General features: G+C 35.8%; 1 protein-coding gene across 1 annotated transcript in view; it reads left to right on the top strand.

Moving 5' to 3' along the window:
- The window catches only part of ANGPT1 (angiopoietin 1), a 244948-nt gene that overhangs the window by 119851 nt on the left and 100393 nt on the right, over window positions 1–24704 (top strand). The gene's annotated exons all lie outside the window — the stretch shown is intronic.

Raw genomic sequence — 24704 nt, 5'->3', positions numbered from 1 at the left:
TACAGAGACAGAAATAAATAATGGAGTCAATCATTTAGAGTAACAATGCCTGACAAATTAAGTCTGTCCCTCAGACTTCAGGACTCCTAAATGTCTATCCTCTATGTCTTAAAAAAATTTTTTTTGACCACCCACATGTAGAGCAGAAAAAGAGCAGGAATAAAGGTGGAACCAGCAGAGAAGCAGCATTATTTTAATCAACCAAGAAACTTTTGCTAGTTTTAAAGATTAATACCCTGTAGGACATATTTTGTCTTTTGGACAAATACCTTCCATCTCCCATTCCTGTCATGCTCACAGTGCCTGTAGCCAGTTGTCATAACGTCCCCAGTCTGATGAGAAAAATGCTACCGTTTGCTTTTGGAAATGTGATTCAATCTTGCTGGCAGGGATTCCTTTGAAAGATCCTTGACCCATTCTCAGGATGCTCTCAGTTTGCCAGAAGCAAGCAACAAAGGGGATGGGGTTTCACAAAGAGAGAATTCAGGGGACTTCGTGAGTGTAATTCCTCTTCAGGGCTGCCCTCACATTTCTGCCAAGACCCAGCAAGGCGCCTTCATGAGGGCACCTAATCTTCTCTTTCAAAGATATCCAATTACTCAGGCTCCAAGCTATGGAGTAGAGCTTCAGTAAGCATGAAGTGGTTCTTGGGAACCTCTGGAGAAGCAAACATTGACAGGTAATGTCACAGCTGCCTATCACTATCCAACTGGGTTGATCTCTGGGCAAGTTCCCGGCACACACAGTGTTGCTTTTAAGTCCTGCTGATTTGGATTCAGGTTTTTCCCTTTTAGCGTTTTGCCTGAAATTTCTGTTTGACTTGGAACTCCCCAACCAGCAAATTAAATGAAATGAGCATGATAAAAAAAGTTCATTGAAATTTACCACAGCCATTTGAAGAAACTTCCAATAAAACCAGAAAAGAGAGCCAATGGCCATCTGCCCAGTGACATAAAACAAAAAGCTGCCCACTAGGAGATGAAATTAAAACACTAAGGAAACTAGAAACAGGAAGAATCCAACTTTTCTACAGTCTCCACTTATCTAAACTTCAGGTCTTCCCAAGAATTAGTGAAATCCATCTGGAAGAGTACTTAATACACTTCCCAAGTTGCTTTTCTTTTGCCAATGACAAAGTATTAAACCAACATACACATAAACAAAACCCTTAAACATGAATGAGTGAATGGTGGAGTCCATTAGGGCACTCTGCCTTACACAGTGATCACCATGATGAGTGAAACTCATTTTTAGGCACTCTGTGGCTCTGCCTCAGGTTAATAGAGGAGATATGTAGATAAGATGGGTGTAATATAGGGTGGAAAAGATTTTTCTCTCAGAATAACGATATGTCTGTATTTGAGATACATCTTCTGTTTGATAAAATGAGAAAGGATTGGCATACCATCAGATGAGTTGGTTAAAAAGCAAATCTCCTTAAAAATGGGAGCTACAATTCATAGAGCATGAACTCACAATGACTGTATCTATATCAGCTATTAAAAAAAATTACCAGAAAACACACACACACACACACGTGCACGCACACAATTACCAAATAAGTTCTAGAAACCTAAGGTACAGCAAACAAAAGAAAATAAAAAAACAAAAAACAATCACTTTAAGAAATGAAATAAACAAAAAGGTAAATTGAGTGAAAACAAAATCAGAACAGTTAAAATGGCATCTAGTTTCTGGTGTGTGTATGTGTATATATTCTCTCTTACATGCATAATAAATACATATGTATATATGTATATAGTAAAGTACTCTGCACATAATAAACACTCAGTAAACATTTCATGACAAATAACTGGCTGATGAATATATCAAATATCCTTTAAATTCTGCTTTTTCAAATAAAATCAAAGACTGAACACTTCATTACTACATACAGACTTTAAGTCCCTGGCACATGTGTCAAATAGACTTTAGATATCTGGCATTCCCTCTCTATGTTCCACCTAATTATTGCATTAACATTATCCTAGTAATTTTTCTTAGCTGTTTGTGTTTTCCTTCTCTTTTAAACTGTATTTTCAAAACTAGGGTATTCCAGGGTTCTGATATTTGATGATAAAGCATTTGCTAAATTTTTTGCAAACAATATTCATAGTTATAAAATATGTGTGTACTTTCTTAGATTTTTGGGAAGGAGTTCTTTCATCATTTTTTTTTACCAGTTTCCCTTTGGGATATCTCAAGACCCCAACATCTGGTTAGTGGTTTCTTGGAAAGGCACACTTTTTCAATACAAAATGTTCTTTTTCTTAAAATAACAATAACAACCTAATTTGCATGCTTTTAGTAGCTTAAAAGGTTGAATAAAATTTACTTTTCCTTAATAAATATCAGCTTTTACCTTATCATACCTCAGTGCACCTATTCCTGCAAAAACATGAAACTTTAGATTAAAAATATGTATGCAAATTAATGATTTGGGAAGTCAATATGCAAAATATGGAAATATCTGCAATACTTAATGATAGGTTAAAGAACTGATCTGTTGGTAGAAGCATGACTAACATAAAACACCTGTTGTATGTGGAAGAGGTAGAGTAGGTATGGGTCTAGTATTGGTAGACTTGAATTTAAACTGTGATTTCATCACTTTGACATTGAGTAAATGTTTTTAACTCCCTCTGAGACTCAGTTTCCTAACCTATAAAATTGGTAGACTCATAACTCTGGCTTTTCATAAATAATATTTATTTATTTATTTCAGCAAACAGTGCTGTAATGCTTAGTCTATGCAGATCACTCTTCTAAGCACTTTCCAAATTGTAATTGATTTAATTTTCATGTCAGGCTTATGCAGTAAGCACTTTTCATGTCACTTTAAAGATGAGGAAACAAGACATTTAAACAAGGTGATTTTCACCTAAAAGGCCCTCAGTCAGTGGTATACCAAGGCAAGTCAATTGAGGTGGTTTACTCCAGGTGCCTTTTAGTAGATAATTTAAAATTAATATAAAACCAACTAGAAGTTGGTCTGCCTCTTGCTATCATCAGGCAATAGCAATTTTAAACAATGTCAGTGATCAAATACCTTTGTTCTCAATGTGGACCGCTCCCATCCCTCATCCCTAAGTACACATTGGCCTCAATATTTATAACATTGTACTTAAAATTAAAATAAGAAAAATAAAGTTACAAGGGTTTGTAAAATGAACAATTTAAAAAAATATGAATAATATCTAAAATTACAGATGGCCTTGAATGAATTTATATATATATATATATATGCAGTTTAGATGTAAACATACGTGTGTATACATATATACATACATGTGCACACACATACACACCTTTTTTCTCTTGGATAACTAACATCAGTGGCACCTGCAGTTTGCTTTATACTGTACGTATGATATTCACTGGATATTTAAGTTTGGTAAAATTTTCAGCTGCTCTTTCTTTACCACATACGTTCTTTTCTAAAACATGTAAATAGTCAGTTTTAGAGGAAGTTGCAGGTTAAAACATGTAGTTCCTAAAATAACAATAATGAAAATGACAACAACAAGAACAAAAGTAGCACTTCCTTCCATTATTTTTTAAACTAAAAAAAGTCAAGGGTGTTTAAGCCCTATAAAGGCTGATTTACTTGAGTAGTGAATCTGTCTCAATTGTTTCAAACTTCATATGGAAAAGTCGTATTTTATAAAGTGCAAATTATTGAGACTAAGTTACCATTACAAGTTCAGTGGATAATTTCTCAATTACCCACTTGGCCAGGCTCTTGGGTCAGTTGGGACGTCTTAAGCAGCAGTGTATACCAATGTAACAGAGTCAATTTTGGCAACAGATACGATTTTTAAAAAGAACAACATCAATGCTTGTTTTGGATGAATATACCCTCTAAGGATTAAGTCAATTTAACAAAAATATTAACAAAAATATTAGTTTGGGTTTACAAATATTAATCTTTGGGCTGTCTTTTCTTCTGTGAAGTCCACTTATCTGTTTTTATATTCTTGACAAGATTGTGTAATTGAAAGCTTTGGACTTTGAGTCAGGATTTTTCAGGTTCAAATCTTACCCCCACCACGTGTTGTGTAACATTGGCTTTCACATATGTGAGCTTCGGTTTCCTACTGTGGAAACAGGTTGAACAACACTTACATCACGGGGCATGCTCTGAAGAGCAAATGGATTAAATTGGTGAAGCCTAGCTCTGTGCCTGCTTACATTTAGATCGGTGCTCAAAAATACTAGTTTCTTCCCTCACATCTTCCTACTTTTTCCCACTTCTCCAAAGACCAAAATACCTAAGATAGTTCCCTGAGTAACAGTCCTTCAATTTCTCCTCCAATGGGTTGCTATCTTTAGGAAGTCCCTAGATGGATTAAGTTTCAGTACCTGCAGGTGAGGGCTGACCTGGCCAGCACACATAGCAGATTCATCCAGATGGGATTATGACTGGGAGTTTGTAAATTTCCTGCTATGCTTATGCCAATGTCATGAGGCATCTGGTGAGGAGATTCAGCCTGTTCACTTCTGAACAAGGCACCCAAAAATTTCCAGTATGTTTATTATATAGTTATTTTGGAATAAACGACAAACAAAAGCTATATTTCGACATTAGAAAGATGTTGATGTATACTTAGAATTTTTTGTGTGTGCCAAAAGAAATAGAACATTCCCTTGCAAAAGTGTGTATTGAAGTGAAATGAAACAAATGCTCCTTTATTTATTTATGTAAGGCTAGACATCGGGTATATTGCATCATTTAAGCTTCATCCTTACACTTCATTACCCACTAAAAATGAGCCCTGCTTATAAGAATTTGTGTGGTCAGTGATAAACTGTGCTTTGAAATTGAGTGCTGTAGATTAAACATTAGAAAGGAAAAGAGAAAGGAAGGAGAAGAGGGAGGGAGGGAAGGGAGGCAAGAAGGGAGGGAGGAAGGAAATTATAAATTATAATTGATCTTTTGGAACATTGGAAAATAGGTGCTTCAAGATTGGAAATTTCCTAAACCTAAGCTCAAAAATCTTAGAAATAGTGTTTTTCCATGATGCAGTAACTCAAATCATATATCGATAGCTCGGAAATAGACTTCTCTGTTGTTATAACAGACTTTTTAAATTTTTCCCATTTAGCGAGGACCCAAAGTCAGATTTGAAAGCCTGTATCCTTAGATTTTCCCTTTTTCAGAGGGAAATTCAGATTCCTTTTAGCCTAGCACTAAATACCCTCCACAGTTTGTGAGTCCTTCCCTTTGTTTCTTTCTACTCTTCTTTTTTTTCCTATACTTCATCGTCTAAATTTTAGAGCTAGTATTATAAAGTAATTAACAACATGACATGTAGAGAACCCTACATGTATAGCACTTCAGCTTACAGCAGTTTGTGTGCTATGCAGTTTTATAGTCATTATTTAATTTATTTTTTTTCGTCATGGTAAGTGTATTTTTTAATCCCCATTCCCTATCCCCCCTCCCAACACACACACATACCTATCTCCGCTCTGGTAATCAGCAGTTTGTTCTCTATAGTTAAGAGTGTGTTTCTTGATCTCTCTCTCTCTCCCCCGCCTCTCTTTTTTCCCTTTGCTCATTTGTTTTGTTTCTTAAATTCCACATATGAATGAGATCATATGGTATTTGTCTTTGTCTGACTGACTTATTTTCTGGCTCCATTCACGTTGTTGCAAATGGCAAGATTTCATTCTTTTTTATGGCTGAATAATGTTCCTATATAGACACACACACACACACACACACACACACACACACCACATCTTCGTCTTTATCCATTCATCTATTGATGGACACATTTGGGCTGCTTCCATAGTTTGTCTGCTGAAACAAACAGGAAACATAGGGGTGCATGTATCTCTTTGAATTAGTATTTTTATATTTTGGGCGTAAATACCCAGGAGTGTGATTCCTGCATCTTAGGGTAGTTCTGTTTTTAATTTAAGAACCTCCATAATGCTTTTCACAGTGGCTGCACCAATTTGCATTCCCACCAACAGTGCATGAGGGTTCCTTTTTCTCCAGTTCTCCTTTGCCAACACTTGCTGTGTCTTGTGTTTTTGATTTTAGCCATTCTGACAGGTGTGAGGTGATATCTCATTGTGGTTTTGATTTGGATTTCCTTGATGTTGAGTAACGTTGAGCATCTTTTGAGTACCTATTAGTTATTTATATGTCTTCTATGGAAAAATGTCTATTTAGTTCCTCTACCCATTTTGTAATTGGATTATTTGTTTTTTGGATATTGAGTTTTATAATTTCTTTATATATTTTGAATACTAACCCTTTATTGAATATGTCATTTGCAGATATATTCTCCCATTCAATAGGTTGCCTTTTGGTTTTGTTGATTATTTCCCTCACTGTGCAAAAACGTTTTATTTTGATGTAATCCCAATAGTTTATTTTTGCTTTTATTTCCCTTGCCTCAGGAGACCTATCTAGAAAAATGTTGCTATGGCTGATGTAAAAGAGATTATTGCCTGTGCTCTCTTCCAGGATTTTTATAGCTTCAGTTCTCACAGTTAGGTCTTTAATCCAGTTTGAGTTTATTTTTGTGGATGGTGAAAGTGGTCCGGTTTCATTCTTTTGCATATGGCTGTCCAGTTTTGCCAGCACCATTTGTTGAAGAGACTGTCTTTTTCCCATTGTATATTCATGCTTCCTTTGTTGAAGATTAATTGACTATATAACTGTGGGTTTATTTCTGGGTTTCTGTTCTATTCCATTCATCTATGTGTTTATTTTTATGCCAGTACCATACTATTCTAAGTACTACAGCTTTGAAATATAACTTGAAGTTAGGATTTGTGATGCCTCCAGCTTTGCTTTCCTTTTTCAAGATTGCTTTGGTTACTTGGGGTCTTTTGTACTTACATACAAATTTTAGGTTTGAGCTCTGTGAAAAATTCTGGTAGTATTTTGATAATGATTGCATTAAATGTGTAGATTGCTTTGGGTAATACAGATATTTTAATGATATTTGTTCTTCCAGTTCATGGGTATGGAATGCCTTCCCATTTTTTTTTGCATCTTCTTGAATTTCTTTCATCAGTTTTTTATAGTTTTCAGAGTACAGGTCTTTCACCTCTTTGGTTAGGTTTATTCAGATATTTTATTCTTTTTGGTGCAATTCTAAGTGAAATTGTTTTCTTTTTTTTTCTTGGAATTGTTTTCTTTATTTCACTTTCTGCTGGGTCATTATTAGTGCATGCAATAGATTTGTGTACCTTGATTTTATATCCTGTGACTTTACTGAATTAATTTCACAGTTCTAGTTTTTTTGGTGGACTCTTGAGGGTTTTCTATATCCAATATCGTGTCATCTGCATATAGTGAGAGTTTTACTTCTTCCTTACCAATTTGAATGCCTTTTATTTCTTTATTTGTCTAATTGATATGGCTAGGACTTTCAGTACTATATTGAATAAAAGTGGTGAGAGTGGACATCCTTGTCTTGTTCCTGACCTAAGGGGAAAAGCTCTCAGTTTTTCACTAGTAAGTATGATGTTGGCTGTGGGTTTTTTATATAAGACCTTTATTATGTTGGGATATGTTCCCTGTAGACCTACTTTGTAGAGGGTTTTTTATCATGAATGGATGTTGTAGTTTGTCAAATGCTTTTTCTGCATCTATTGAAATGATCATACAGTTTTTATTCTTTCTCTTATTGATGTGACATATCACACTGATTGTTTTGGGAATATTGAACCACTCGTGCATCCTAGAAATAAATCCCATTTCATCATGGTATATGGTTTTTTAACTATGTTGTTGGATTCATTTTGCTAATATTTGTTGAGGATTTTTGCATCTATATTCATGAGAGATACTAGCCTGTAGTTCTCTTTTTTTGTGGTATATTTGCCTGGTGTTGGTATTTGAGTGATACTGGCCTTCTAGAATGAATTAGGAAGTTTTCCTTCTTCTTGTGTTTTTTGTAATAGTTTGAGAAGAATGGGCATTGACTCTTCCTTAAATGTTTAGTAGAGTTCACTAAATTCACTAGAATTCACTAGAATTTTTTTTTTTGAGTCTTGATAGATGTTTATCAATTTTGTTGATCTTTTCACAGAACCAGCTCCTGGTTTCATTGATCTGTTCTATTGGGGTTTTTATTTTTTATTTTTTTTATTTTTATTATTATTTTTTAAAGATTTTATTTATTTATTTGACAGAGAGAGAGAGAGAGAGACAGCCAGCGAGAGAGAAAACACAAGCACGGGGAGTGGGAGAGGAAGAAGCAGGTTCCCAGCGGAGGAGCCTGATGTGGGACCTGATCCCAGAACACCGGGATCACACCCTGAGCCGAAGGCAGATGCTTAACGACTGCACCACCCAGGCGCCCCTCTATTGGGGTTTTTTTTAATTTTTTTTTTTTTTTTATGTGACAGAGAGACAGCCAGCGAGAGAGGGAACACAAGCAGGGGGAGTGGGAGAGGAAGAAGCAGGCTCCTAACCGAGGAGCCCGATGTGGGACCCGATCCCGGAACGCCGGGATCACGCCCTGAGCCGAAGGCAGACGCTTAACGACTGCGCTACCCAGGCGCTCCTCTATTGGGGTTTTTAAAAAATTTTCTATATCATTTATTTCTGCTCCGATCTTCATTATTTCCTTCCTTTTGCTGGGTTAGGGTTTTGTTTGTTCTTTATCTAGCTCCTTTAGGTGTAAGTTTAGGTGGTTTATTTGAGATTTTTCTTGCTTCTTGAGGTAAGCCCGTATTGCTATAAAATTTCCTCTTAGAACAGCTTTTGTTGCATCGCAATAGATTTTGGATAATTGGGTTGTTATTTTCATTTGTTTCCTGTAATTTTTTATTTCTCTTTTGATTTCTTGGCTGACCCATTCATTGTTTAATAGCTTGTTATTTAATTTCAGTGTATCTGTGATCTTTCCAGATTTTTTCTTGTGGTTAATTTCCAGTTTCATAACATTGTGTTCAGAAAAGATGCATGGTATGACTTTGATCTCCTTGAATTTGTTGAGGCTTGTTTTGTGGCTTAATATGTGATCTGTTCTGGAGAATGTTCCATGTGCGCTTGAAAAGAATGTGTATCCTGCTGCTTTAGGGTGAAATGTTCTGAATATGTCTGTTAAATCCATCCGGCTCATCAGAGCCACTATTTTCTTGTTGATTTTTCTATTTGGATGATCTGCCCATTGATGTAAGTGGGGTGTTGTTAAAGTCCCCTACTAATACTATTGTATTACTATCAATTATTTCTTTTATGTTTATTATTAACTGTTTTATGTATTTGGGTACTCCCATGTTGGGTGCATAAATATTTATAATTGTTATATTCTCTTGTTCGATTATCCCTTTAATTATTATATAGTGTCCTTCTTTATCTCTTGTTACTGTCTTTGTTTTAAAGTCTATTTTGGCATCCATTTGCTCCTTAAATGTTTCTCCATTCTCTCAATCTCTAGGTATCTTTAGGTCTGAAATAAGTCTGTTGTAGGCAGCGTATAGGTGGGTCTTGTATTTTTATCCATTCTGTTACACTATGTCTTTTGATTGGAGCATTTAGTCCGTTCACATTCAAAGTAATTACTGATAGATATGTTTTGTCATTTTGTTACTTGTGTTTTGTGGTTGTTTCTATAGATTTTCTTTGATCTTTCCTTGTTCCTTTCTATGGTTTGTTGGCTTTCATAAGTTATATACTTGGATTCCTTTCTCTTTTTTTGCCACTGTCCCTTGAATTATATTTTCCTAGGGCACTTCACGCAGAGATTGGACTAGGCAAAAGAAGAATTTAAGCATTTCTTATTCCCCTAGCTACATACCATCTGATACCACCCCAATTTCTACCAGAATTTCTAGTCCTTTTTGGGGAGTCAGTATCAGGTTGGGAAATGCAAGTCAATTATTTGGCCTAAGACATGAGCTTCCCTTTTCTCTGATAGTGTTGTTAAAAAGAAATTGCACCTGCACCATTAGGTGAAAGGCCATTTGGGACCTTACATAGTCCAGAAGTGACCACCACTAACCCATCTGATGTGTCTAAGAACATTAGAAAACGCCCCAGTCCTGCACCAAGCACCAGAGTTTACACAGCTAAATGTGGATTGATTTTGGCCTCCACTCACACCAATGGCTGAGTGCCCTTGGGCATGACAGAACCTGTCCAACTACTGTGGTGACCTTGGGCCAGAATATACAGTGCATGTGAGCATGTTGGTTTAATTTGTTTGTCTTTTTTTGAAGTATATTTCCTCATGAGAACTGCCATTGTGTGTATTCTAATTAAATGTAAATATTATACTTTATAATCTTATAATAATTTCCTGATAAATATACCCGATAATCTAGTCTGTAGCATCATATTACAGTCTATTGCATTTGGCTCTCCTGGTCTCCTTTTTGCTTTCCACAACTATTTGATCACACTTTTAGGATGGAAATAATCTGGTCTTAATCCTTTCAATAAAAAAAAAGGCTGGCAAACTTCTTTTATGAGTAAATGGAAAGGGTTTTGTAAGGCAGCATATATAAAAAAAGAAACATTAATCCTAACCCTTCACTTTCTTAAATGGGAATTAAGGTCAGCATTCTTAAAGCAGCCAACTGAAGTGGTGCTAAGTTCAGAAATTCTTTGGAAAGAGAACCAAACAGCTGACTTTCACTAGAGAAAGGCATTTCAAGAGTTGGGTGCTAAGCACTGGTGGTGTCTTTCCAAGTCATTTCTCTTTAACTAGATCATCTCTTTTAAGAGGATAATGAGAGACCATAAAAAATATCATTATGTTCATCTATTTAATTCTTTATTCTTAATTAGGTCCTTCTACCACATTATAAGATACAGTAAATCATATTTTCTTCTGAAAGTCTAGACTGTTTCCTAAGGAAAAATGAGGGATTTAGATATGTCTAACAAGTCTTTCAGTCAATCAGAAATTAATGATGCACTGAAGAATGTATTTAAGAGAGCCTCTGGAAAAGAAAGGGTAGAACCTTCAATCAGAGTAGGACATATAAAACTTTTTTTTCAGATTCAAGCGGTAAGCAGTATCTTTTTGAAGAGGAAATGCTTCCATGAATTATTTCTCATGAACAACATCATTTCACCCCTTAAATCTATGTCTCATTTCATCTTCCAACACAGCAAACATAATTATAGTCAGACACAACATCACTGCATCTGCTGTCCAATTCCCAGAGTGGTCAGTTGTCTATTTTTCATGTTCTAGCATATTTCAAAATTCAACCTCTGGATTTTAAATACGGTGTTGTGACTTACAAACACATTGGCAAAAAGACAGTGTTCCTTCAAAATCCACATACTTTCTGCAGATGCAGCCTCCTATTCATGAAGAAAATCTATTTTGTACTTGACTAAAAATAGTGTGGAAGTTAATTCCCACTTAAGAGAGTAGGGAATTGAGATACTGAAAAGAATAGTTTGGAAATGGAAAAGGATTTACGCTTTGTCAAAGAGGCCATTTTTAGCACCTTATCACAGTAACAACAGAAGCACTTTGTAAATTTAGTTTTGACAGCATTGGGATTATCACTTTTTCTATCTAAGATAAACTTTAGTATGCATTGACATTATCATTTGTATAAATATCTCCAACATTTTAGCATGACAAGAAGGTAATTCACATTGAAATCACATGTGATAGTTTATAGAACCTTTGCAATACTTTGGTATTATCCCCATGTTAAAGATGAGGAAACCGAGGCAGAGAAATTGACCTTACCCCCATGTCATTGACCTTACCCTATGTCAAGCAAATACCTGGGAGAGTTCACAATCAAGCCCATGTCTTCTGGTTGGTGCCCCAAAGTATGTGTATTTAACACAGAAGCACAGAGAAAAATATGTGTGGTGTTGGTGAGCTGCTAACTAGATGAAAATATCTTTCATTGTTTCCACCTCACCCAAGTACAGCTGAGGGTCAGAGACTTGGATTTTAATCCTTACAGAATGACTGAATCTCTCCGAGACCTTCTTTTCTCTGGCCCTTGTCTTTAAAGAGAAGACATTTCAGGAGACAACAGCCTTGATGCTTTCCAGGCCTTGCAGTGTGTGAACGTCTGTTTGTGTTCTGTAAATATGGCCAAATTTCAGTTATCTGATAAGTTAAATAATAGAATTAAAAAGTTTAAAATAAAATTAGTGGTTTCAATCTCTGCCTTTTACTCAAGAATGAGGGATAAGAATTAGACAAACACATTTGGCTTGATGGTATGAGTGCAATTTTAGAAGTACCAGGAGAGTGGTCACCTCCTAAATAAGCTCACAACATTTCCGGAAATTATTTTCTTATATCCTCTTAGTAAACTCACATGCATGCTTGCTCAGAAACATAGCAATTATTTTTATTAGTGGTTCTCAGTTGGTCATGATCTTGACTCCCAGTGGACTTTTGACAATGTCTGGAGACATTTTGGATTGTCGCAGCTGGGGTGCTTCTAGCATCTAGTGGGTGGCGGCCAGCAATGCTGCTAGACATCCTGTAATTTACAGGATGCTCTCCCACAGACTCGTACACAACAAAATGTTATTCTGCCCTCAATGTCAATAGTACTAGTCAAAAAATTGTATTTAAATTTATAAATAATTGAAAGACAACTCTACCATCATAAAGCAAGTTAGATTTTTTTTTCTAGGAATTTCAGTTTTAGGGTCCACATGACATAGGTAAGACACTAGTATTTTCAATTATGAAATGTTTATTTCAGCTTATAATGATCCCTATGATCTAAAAAGTCAGGATTTAATTGAGTAAACAAGTATTATTTTAAACATTTAAATAACTAGAAGAGCGATAAGTTGGGAATCATTCTTTCATGCTTTCGTGTAAATTAATGCAATGAGAAATCATTGTGAGGAAAAGCAGACCTGAGTGAATACCATAGTAGAAGGGGTTAGGAAGCTGGAAGATAGCATGAGAATCCTAGGCACCAGAGGAAGGAGGAGGTAAGAAGGATGATGGTGCCCACTCTTCAAATTTCAAAGACTAGCCCAACCATAAGCTACAAATAGTAGCAAAACTCAACATATGTGAATTTCAGTTCTTTTTTCTAATTCAGCTTTAAGTGGGATGGGTCAGTGATTTTTAAAATAATTAATGATTGGGGGCACCTGGGTGTCTCAGTTGTTAAGCATCTGGCTTCAGCCCAGGGTGTGATCCCAGCGTCCTGGGATCAAGCCCTGCATCGGGCTCCCTGCTCTGCTTCTTCCTCTCCCACTCCCCCTGCTTGTGTTCCCTCTCTCGCTGGCTGTCTCTATCTCTGTCAAATAAATAAATAAAATCTTAAAAAAAATTAAAGTAAAAAAATAATCAATGATTGGAAAGAGTAGTGGTAAAGAGGATGCCGATTAATTAATAGATTGGCTGACATTGTTATATTAACTTGGGATTAGGAATCTCAGTGATTTCATAAATTATATCACTAGCTTTGATTCTAGACTGTATAGTTTGCCTTGAAAACGTAATAATGAACTATTTCTTACACCATTCATGATTTAGTTTATTTCCTTAATTTTTGTAATTTGAGTAGCTTGTTAAATTTGGACTACTTTTTTTGCTATTTAAGGTGTTATATAATACAGGCAGACAAAAACTCTGTTAAGATAGTATCCTGCAAAGTTTAAGCTCTGTATTTGTATTAATTATCTATTGTTGCTTAACAAATTAGGCCAAAATTTAGTATCTTAAAATAGCAAACATTTATCATCTCATGTAGTTTCTGAGAATCAAGGGATCTGGGGACATCTTAGCTGGCTGGTTCTGGCCCTGGATTCCTTGTGAAGGTACAGTCAAGCTATTGGCTGGGCCTACAGTTTCCAAAGACCTGACTGGAGCTAGAGAATCCATTCCAAAGTCATTCATTTGGGTGTTACCCAAAGGCTTCAAGTCCTTACGATGTGGCCCTTTCCACGAGACTGTTTATAACATGGCTTCCCCCAGAGTGATGAGACAGAGAGAGAGAGAGAGAGAAAGAAAGCATGATGGAAGCTGTGGTGTCTTTTATGGAAGTGACATATCATCTCTTCTGCCATATTCTGTTGGTCACACAGACAACTGCAGTAGAATGCAGGAAGGGGACTATGCACAAATATGAATACCAGAAGGAGAAGATCATTGGACCATCTTAGAGGCTGATTACCACACTAAAATGCCTTTAAATTCACGAACCAGCTAGAATTCATCCTACTAAAGTGTCTAAATATAACAATACATAGTAAGCTCTGCAATTGGTCACTTATAATAACGACAACAAGCTTTGTTGGGAAAATAAAATGAACCCATGTTCTAAGAAAAACTACATTGAGTTTATAGTAGATATGCACAATGATCTTAAAAACAAAACAGAACAAATGTTAGGTTCTGCTAGTTTTTTTGTGGTACAGAAATAGCTTTTTGTGCTAATCTAGTCAGAATTCTTTTGGCTTTTTGGTAGTATAAGAAGTATAATTCTGAGTATGATTTGGAAAGGATTGACTGCTAGTCCCTGGTCTTCCATCTCCTGGCTGCACAACCGAGCCAAGTTCTCATCTCAGATGCCTCGTCTGTGAAATAGCTATGACAACATTCATCTTTGATGGTTGCTTTGAGGACAAAATGCTATGATGTGAGCAAACTATTCAGCACATTGCCTCACACACAATGAGACTATAATAAATAGTAGTTATGAATATCAGCTGTAATCCAGTGTTTTTTAAACTGAACATTGTGATTCAGGTTGTGAAACTAAAAACTTGGTTGAGTCAAATCTTCCTGTACAAATGAAATAAAATATCAAAGTCTCAGAGGGTCAGAAACCTGGGTTCTATTTTCTACTGTATCGCTGGAGTAAATATAATTTCATGAAACTTTTGTTTCTTATTTGAGTACGCATACAGGCTTGTGTGTATGTGTGTGTACTGTATTTGTTTCTTGTCTGGATTAAAACTATTCCTCTTACTAGGGGTTACAGGAAAAAAAAAAGAGAGAGTGACATTATTCTAACTTTTGTGTTTTCACCTGAGGAGAACCAATCTTATTCTGTTCTTGTGATTGTGTCTCTCCAAATGTCTTGAAAATTGGAGTATTTTAATGCCTCTTTGTTGGAGAGTCTCTTCCTGTCTAGAATCCCATTTAAAGATGAAATCCCAAAGTGCACAGTGCCATGACCTTCCCGTGTTATATCATTAGACACACCCCAGGCAAGGACAAGGCTCAGTGCTTCATGCCCAGTAGCACAGTGGTTTTCAGATGCATTAATGGTAAGTGACACAGGAAGCTCAGAAACCCCAGTGGACTGACTTGGAATCTTTTATATAGCAAGCATCCATAAGGACTTTTTTAGTTGTGTGATTAAATGAAGAAGTGCTAAGCCCCTGAGGTTTTTGAAATTCTAAACATTAATCTGTCTTGACAAGGAACTGCTTCTCATGGAGGAAAGAACCATTTATGGCCTTTTGCTGTCAAGTTTGCCAAATGTCCAGTAGTGAACCATACAAGTAAATTTCCTTTTTGTTGTTTTAATGGCATATTTTCTTTGCCTTAAATTTTTATTGGTAGTTATCATCAGTGACTTGAAATTTTTCATCTTCAATTTATCAGTCAGTTTATCAGAGAACAAAACAGTATTGGTACTTTCCAGGTTCCCGTTCTCCTAAGTAGAGTGATGAATACTTTAATAATGTGTATAATTTCATACTTCATCTGCTTTTAAGTCAGATATTGAGCTAGTTACAGTAAATATAATGTTTAAAATGTTAAAGAAAAAAGCTGTCTCTTTTTTCTCCCCTTTTACAATCTTCTCCCAATCCCTCCCTCCCCTCCTCCCGTCATACACAGTATTTTTATGAAGGACATCTGGGAACTTTATTCATTGCTGATCATCAAAATCATAATTATAGATATTTCTGGGTTAAAATTGCTCAAGGAGAAAGTTTCCTCTGAAGGTTTGAAACAACTAGCACATGTTGTATATGAGGTTTCTCTATACCCTGTGGCTATAAAGTCTGGAAGAATTAGTGAATATATATAATGAATGGCTTTCTGACATTACATTAAAATACAATAAAATACTATTATTTGTTCCCAGACATTTTAGCCACCATATAGTACATAGATTCCTGAGAATATAAACAGGAAAGATACTTTACAGTTCTTCAAGAATGAAGGTTGGCAAAACTCTAACATTAGACAGGCAGTAGTATCAGGAATCGATAACATGCTATTGTAAATCCTTTATCTTCTTATGGCCGTGGTTTACAAAACATTTTAACTTTACAAACTTTCTTTGACATAAGTATCTACTTTACAGTTGGGGAAACCAAGGCTTAGAATAGTTAAGTGATTTTTTCATAATCACAAAGTAAGTGTTAGGAAGCTAGGCCTTTAAGAATAAATCTGTCATGATTTTTCTTTAGTCCTTAAATAATTCTGTGATGTCAGTATATTATTATTCCCATTTTCTCGACGCAGAAGCTGAAGCACAGAGAAGGAAAGCAACTTGCTCAAAATCCTACAACTTATCATTGGTCAGCCCAAAGCTGTAAGAGTCCAATGCTTCCTCTTTTTTCTCATTTCTCTGCTTCTTTTCATATGCTCCTTCTCATGTGGCTGTAAATCTGCATTTGGTAAAAGAAAGAATCCAATGGCTAATTTTAACTGTTAATTCTCTCTTATTGAATATGTATATATAAAGTTACAACAGAGAATTCACACTTCTTTTAATAGATTTGCATACTGCTTCTCCCAGCCTGGCTCCAGATCAAAATATAAGTATCTGTCATTTGCGTAGCATCTTATGGACAGCCAAATGTTTTCACACACTTCATTTGATTGTCACAACAAACCTATGAGATACTTAGGATAGGTGGAATTAGCGGGATGATTTTACTAATTGGGCAAGTGAAAGACTGTAAAGTTTACATGGCCAATAAAGTGAAAAAAAAAAAAAAACAAATCCCTCAATCTCTTGATGACACATTTTGGGAGCCCTCTGCATTGCTACTCTAAAGACAGCCCAGCATCCCACAAGATTCTGCGCACTTATGGGTTCACCACTTTGAAAGAAATCAAGTAGACCATAACAAATCTTAGCATTTGCCCTAAGAGGTTCTTACAGCTGGGCTGATGGGCATGGAGTGTGGTAGCACAATCGTAGACTCTGGGTTCAGGCAAGGTGGGTGAGAATTCTGGCTCTGCAGTGAGCTATATTTAACTGCATTTTGAGGAAAATTATCTGTCCTCTCTAACTCCCCATTTTTTACAGATGAAAAAGTTGTGAGAAAACAAATGTGTGATTTCCTGATATGATGGTGGCTTTCCAACAAACTCACCTGACTTCTTAAATGTAACATATCTCATGATGTGCCATGAGAATCCTTGGCTTTAAGAAGTCAAGCATGTAAAAGCCTCAAGCGAGATCTCAGGATATATAAAGTTTGGGCTTCATGGTTTCTTGAAAATTATAATGTTGATATAATTTTAACATAAAAAAGGTCATGATGAAACTGACTGCTGAGAGCAACCAGCCCTGAGTGGGAATGCATATCAGGACAGATAAGAAGCTGATTAAGTATGTGCTTTCTCCAAGTTATGTTTGCGCTCAGTCATGTTGAGTTAACTGAGAGGACATACCAAACTCTTTAGTTCTTCTCTATGAGAACATGGAATAAAATTGTCATGGATTTCATAAACTCAGGGTATATGCTTCACAATCTTGTGCAGGCTATTTCTATTCTAACAGTTACCGCATTATAATGATGTTGCCTATTAATATACTTGGCTTTCTCACTAAGACAGGGACTAGGCAAGAACTATATCTTTTGCATCTTTGTATCTCCATGGCGCAAGGCCTGTTATTATAGAATACATATAAATGTGGCTCAGTAGATGTTTACTAAACTGTGCTCATCCCATATAAGAAAATATATAAATGTATATATTATATAAACATACATAATTGCACTCTCATATCTGTGTGTACCCATATGTCTTTGTCATTATCTGATCTACTATTCTGTAATCTTACACTGACTTGATAAAACATGGCATTTTCAAGGGGAAACAATTACAGTCTACTATTTTATCATGTATGTATGTTTGTGTGTGTATGTATATCTATATATGTATGTATATATGTATTCATGTGTTCCAATTCAATATTCTATGTAAATATATGTATCTGCAAAATTTATGTAAGTATATTTAGCTGTGAGTACAACTTTTGACAACCTAAAATTTTTGAGCAAAAATTATTTGTTTAGCAGTTTCAATTTAGATATAGTTCAGTGTGTTTTAATTTAATAACCTGGAAAACATTTATTTAAAAAAAGTTTCATTTGAAGATTATTGATAAAATTTTGTTGGTATGCTTTTTTTAAGTCATAATGTTGGAGTACACTGTATGAGAGTAAGTTTTCTGAGTGTGTATATAAATGTTAGAATAAGTATTCACTTGACATTTATGTTTGTTTGAAAGGGTGATGATGTAATGAACAGGAGAACAAGCATGTACTAATCCATATGCCATATGAAGATGGTATCTCTGTTTTGGTTGAGTAAATGAAAGAAAATACTTTTCAGCAAGGATAATTAATGAGACCATAAATAGCGTATCATCATGAGCTGAGAAAAGAGTAAGTCACCTTGTCATATAAAATAATTACTTTATGCTCAGTTTAGGAAGGCCAAAGGGCCCACTACGTATTGACCCAATCATTCTGTTGATATTCCTAAGCATGATAATGGTGAAAGGCAAAAGGAGAGAACAAGTGAATGAAGAGTTTTTGTTTGGTTGGTTTTTGTTTGTTTTTAACCATTGGAAGGTGATAGGCAAATGTTAGGTGCCTTCTCCCCTCCTCCCCCACAAACTGGTGGCAATGCCTTTAGGATCAAGACAGCTTACATGAATAGCTAAAAGGACCAGGAGTTTTACCCATCCTGGCTGAAGGCTTAGGGTTAGCCAAGCAAAATACTTCAGATTTGTGCAGAAAATGGCCCTTTGGGATCCTTGCACTACTCAAGATACTGAGGCAGACTTTAGTGGAAAGAGAATGGACCTGGGCATCAGACAGACTGAAGTTTTAATACCAGCTCTAGCACTTAGGCTCTGTGACCCTGATCACATTATTTAATTTCTCAGCACTTCTATCATTTTATTAGTATGAGCTGATAACAATATCTATTCCAAAGGATGGCTGTGAGGAGTTTAAGGAAAGTATATAAAGACCTTGGCTCATAGGAAGTGCTCGGTAGATAATGGCTGTTGTTATAGGCTTTCCACAAAACCTCTCAGGTCAGAAGAGACTACCTGAGGGTATTTCTGCTCTTTTGTTTTCTCTTGTTTATTAGCTTTCTTTAGTTCTCATAAAGATAGGCATAAGGGACAGGGCTAGAGGAGATAAACCAGTGGAACCAATGGGGCATGTCTTGGATCACAGTCTATGTTTTTCCCAGATTTGCTCTGATCACACCACTACTAAATTGCCAGGTATTTAGAAGTTTCCCATGGAGTGAATGCGTTCTAAGCACATTTTTGTCTTTCTCTCCTTTTGTTTTTTGTTTTTTGGTTTTTTTTCTGAATATAAAATTAAATTTTCATTGTTTTTAAAGAAAGTGGAAAATATCAGCCATTTCAAGAAGAAAATAGGTCATGTATTCCCATCAGCCAGAGATAGGTACCGTTCACAATTCAGTGTTTCTTTTCTTTTTCCAATGCATACAAATGTGTCTGAATACATTTATCATAGTTGAGAACGTATTAAGTAAATATAGCATTTTGTATACTGCTTACTATGTTGAGTAGAAAGGTTTTTGGATTTTTGTTTTGTTGTTGTTTTTTTTGTTTTTTTTGCTGTTTTCTTTTTAAGCCATGGAAAGCTGGTACTTTTTAGTCACTTTGTGCCTTAAAATCTAGACTATACAGTCTATTCAATGGAAGTCTGCCTAGGAAGTTGGGAGGGGGCTGCCTTTATAATTGTGGTCATGGTTATTTTAAAATTTTAATGTAGTAATTTATGTTTGAAAAGGACTATAGAATTAATTTTTGGTTCTTGTAACTTGTTTTTTGTTTGTTTGTTTTGTTTTGTTTTTCTTTCTCAATCCCCTAATTGCTCTCTCTGGGAAATAATTACTTGCTAAAGATAAAAATTATTTGTACAGACTCTTGAGATATATTCTATAAATGGGACAAGATTCATCACACAGCTTTCCTTCCACCCCTTAGAGAAGAAATCCTAGGGGTTTTGTTAGATGCTGAGAAACAGTTTTCTCCTTCTTAGAACTCAGGGTAATGGGTCTAAATAATTTGTACTCCTCTCTTCAGAATAAGTCAGGCCTTGGGGTACAAGACTATTATATTAGCAGTTAAAATTACGAAATCTTATTCAGTCCCATAGTTCATAATAAAACTGCACTGCTAACACACATCTCCGTCTCAAAAACATAATGTTGATTAAAAAATGAAAGAGTTGAAGGAGCCATACAATAAGGGAACATTTTTGTAAATCTTGAAAATATACTAGATGGTATGGTTTATTATTTTGTGTATATACCTATGTAGTATAAGTCCATATCAATTTCAGGATAATGTGTACATACCTATGTAGTATAAGTCCATATCAATTTCAGGATAATGGTTAATTCTGGTGTGTATGTAGAGGGGGTGCTTAGGTTTTCTTTGCAACATTTTATTTCTTACTAAAAAAGAAATTCAAAGCAAAGGTCAAAATGTGACATCTGCTAAATCTTAATGGGAACTTCATGATATCTAATATTTCTAAACTTCCAAGATTTTAGACTTCATCATAAATCAGACCAGCTGATTTTTTCAGTTAGTGAAAAATAGAAGGTTTTGAGTGGCCATTGCTTTTTGGGGATGGGGATGAAATTAGGAAGTAAACTGTGAGGTGATGTATAGCTCCCCAAACTAGATTAGTGAATCTTTAAAAGGGCCTTTTACAAAATTCTTCTGGAAGTACATGTGGTAATGAGAGCGGGTATTTTAACAGTTACTTATGCTTAGTTTCATTCTCTCTCATGGTGTGTGGTTAATTCTAAGAGGGACTAATTCCCTGTAATAGTGATTTGGGCTCCCTTCCAATAGCACTTGAGATATAACAAGCATCACCAAGGCACCAAAGTGGTCTTTGTGAAAGAAGAAATAATGTCCAGTGTCTATAGTCCTTTGATGAAAATGAGGAAAAATAGGGATTTCATATCACTTATAAAATGTTAGCAATCACCGTCCTTTTCTTAGGCTTTGAATAACTGTTTCCATCCTAATAATCTTTCTAGTTCTTGGACCAAGGGTAATTTAAATAAGAGTTACTCAACAAATATTATTCAGGAAAAGTTAGACCTCACACATAATACTTTGGAATGTTTATCATACAATGACGTTGACAGTTTTATGCCTGTACAAACTTACTGTATGTTCCATTCAGTAATCCCACATTGTAGGAGAAAACACACGTGCACACACACATGCACACACATATACACATATATAATTTTACCATTAGTTTTGATGTGTTTTAGCAGATGAAAGACAGATAATTCTTAAAAAGCAACCCTAAACTTTAGAGATATGACAGAAGAGAAGGAAGATGAATTCACCAACTTTATTTCAAGGAAAGAAGCAGCATATATGGAAAGATAATAGCCTAAAAAGTCAGAATGTTGAACAGGTTAGATTTTAAATGTTAATATCCTGCAATTCCATATGAAATACTGGAGTAAAATGACACCAGTTTTCTACCTAGTAGTGGTATTCCTGAAATATCTATAAATCTCTTAATTATTAATTAAGGCTTTTAAACTTCTGTTACTGTAGTTATTATATCATTTGCTAAGTATTTAAATTTCATGATCTGGCCTACAGTGTTTAATGCGGGAGTTTTTCCTTAAAGATGAATATCATAAGCTACTTGTTTGCATTACTGTCATTTGACATAGGAGAAAAATAATAGAGTTTGCAGAAGATGTTTCTTAGAATTATCCTGTAGAGAGTCTCTTATACCCCATCAGCCCCCCACAACTTACTGTCTGCTGGGGTGCTCACTAGTTCAAATGTCAAAGCTTTCTTTTTTAAGTGAATCAGAATATATTTTGTGTAGCATGCAAGGGGATAAATTTTCTTCCAGATAAACAAGAAACTAAAACAAAACAAAACAGCAACAACAACAAAAAAACCCCAGTCAATTAAAGGGAGATATGTTTGCAATTTTCTGTTTCAAACAGCAAATTTCTTCTTTATTTTGTAAGTTATCACTTTTAATTAATTTAAAAACACTGTATACAAAGTTGCTTTGTGGTTCATCCATTTTCTCTACCATCTAAGTGTAAATTCAGAATTTGGGAAAAAAGTTTCTCGGTTGTTAGGCAGTATACTGGAGCTGTCCATGACTGTTAAACAGCTATTATCTATAGTGATTAAATTTGACATAAAATATAACTCATCCAGTACTGGTGGTTTTAAATGGACCTTCAGTGAAATAAACTAGAGTGAAGTGAGCAGAACCACAAGATATGAATGGAGAATCTGATACACATAGGTTGGGAGTAGGGGAATGTATGTATATGAGAGCATATGTATACAAGTAAAAGTGCACACTTACACATACATATACGCTTATATGTGTCATTAAAGGGGTGAACTTTATGCTTAGAGTATTTGAAAATATGGTAAAGTACAAAGAAATTATCTACCTGAGCCTACTAAATAAATCTCATTTTAAAATCTGATGGCGTGCTTTTGCCCTGTGTGTGGCCTCAAAGGCATACCTTTGCTTCTGACTGATTTATCTCTTGATTTCCTGAACAACACATTCCAGGAGGTGGTCAGGAATGTCATCTTGCCTAAGCAAGCATAGCTTCTTGCATGCTGTCATAGTCTTCTGGCTCCTTCTTTATGCTCCATCCTCCAGGTTTTTCAGGCCACATTTTTGTGTGTTAAGCAGACCTAAGAAATGTATGCCCTCTCTGCCATGTTCATTTAGGACTGACTCTGAGAAGACTTCTTAATTCCCTCAGTTAGAGGATTCATTTATTCCTTCATTCTATCCCATCAGACATGCAGGTGGGCAGACATTTGTACCTTCATTCTAGCACTTGTAACATACTTGTATTATAGGTAGTCTTAATCATCAGAATCAAGTTTTAGTCATTCTTTTGCTTTCATTGTATAGCTCAGTGATTAAAACATGGTTAGTTTTCATTGTGTTTGGTAGATTTTACTTAGTTTAAATAATTACCTATAATAAGATGATTGCAAAAAGTAGAAAGGTACAGTTAAGACAAGATGGGGTTATGTGGTCCAGTAAGTGAGGATATATGTCTTCAGGCCTATCTGCTTTTGCATCTTTACATGGATCCCATTGACATTCATAAAGGCATCATCAATAATTGGTTATGTGATATTTTGTACTTTCAGAAACAAATGTAACTAGGCTTAAGCTCACAATTGGAGGCTGTCAGTATTTTCATATACCCGTTCATTGATTCATGCATTATTTGAATTTATTTAAATTTATGAAGAGCAGAGTGCCTGGGTGGCTCAGTCTGTCAAATGTCTGCCTTCAGGTCAGGTCATGATTTCAGGGTCCTGGGATCAAGCCCCACATCAGGCTCTCTGCTCAGCAGAGAAGCTGCTTTTCCCTCTCCCTCTGTGAACTCAGTCTCATTCGCTCTCTCACTCTCACTCAAATAAATAAAATATTTAAAAAATAAAATAAATTTACTAGGGGCACCTGGCTGGCTCAGTCCGTAGAGTATGCGACTCTTGATCTTAGGGCCGTGAGTTGAGGCCCCACGTTGGGTATAGAACTTAACTAAAAAAAAATTTTTTTTTTTAAATTTTACTCTAACTTACTTTTTTGCTTAGTGCCAGGCATTAAGTGATACCAAGGTGAACAGTTGTTTTCCCTCAAGGAGCTTATGGTATGCTGAAGACAATGCTGTTATAAAAAAGAAAAAAAAAGAGGCACAAGATGCTCTAGAAGTACAAAGAAAGGGGACACCTGGCTGGCTCAGTCGGCTAAGTGTCTGACTCTTGATTTCAGCTCAGGTCATGATCTTGAGGTTGTGAGATCAAACTCCACAACAGGCTCCACGCTCAGTGGGGAGTCTGCTCGGGATTCTCTCCCTTCCTCTCCCTCTGCCCCTCTGCACTGTATGTGCTCTCTCTCTCTCTGTCTCTCTCAAATAAATAAATGAATATTAAAAAAAAAAAGAAGTATAAAGGAAGGATATTACAGAGGAGAGTCATGGAAAGTTTCCTTGAGGAAAAACTTGAACTTAGTTTGAAAAACAGGACCTAGCCCATGACAAGGGAAGATGAGGTAGAAAAGCAACATTCCAGTCAGAGTAAAGCCTTGTGCAAAGGCATGGAAGCAAAAGAAAATAATGTGTGTTTGGAAAAATAATTTGGTGTGACTAGAGCATAGAGTACGAGTAGGGAGAGGGAGGCCAAATCCAGATCATAAAAGATTCTTCTATGCTGATTAAGGAGTTGTGACTTTATCTGCAGGTAGTGGAAGCCACTGAAAGTCAAGTTTAAGCAGTGGCGTGATGAAGACAAATTTATGTTTTAGATAGATCCCTCTGGTTATGCCATGGATGATGGACTGGAGGATGTCTGGGGTCAGGAGAGCAGTTATAGGGCCAAAACAAATCCAAAAGAAAAATGGCAAGAGTCTGACCAAAGTCAGTGCCCATGAGAATAAAGAGATGTGGTAGGGGGAAAGGGAAGTGGGGAGAGGGATG

The sequence above is a fragment of the Ursus maritimus genome, unplaced genomic scaffold (assembly GCF_017311325.1).
Source record: "Ursus maritimus isolate PB19 unplaced genomic scaffold, ASM1731132v1 scaffold_9, whole genome shotgun sequence".
In the NCBI taxonomy this organism is placed as follows: Eukaryota; Metazoa; Chordata; class Mammalia; order Carnivora; family Ursidae; genus Ursus; species Ursus maritimus.
The sequence above is the reverse complement of the archived record's forward strand: the minus strand, read 5'-3'. Positions and strand labels throughout refer to the sequence as shown.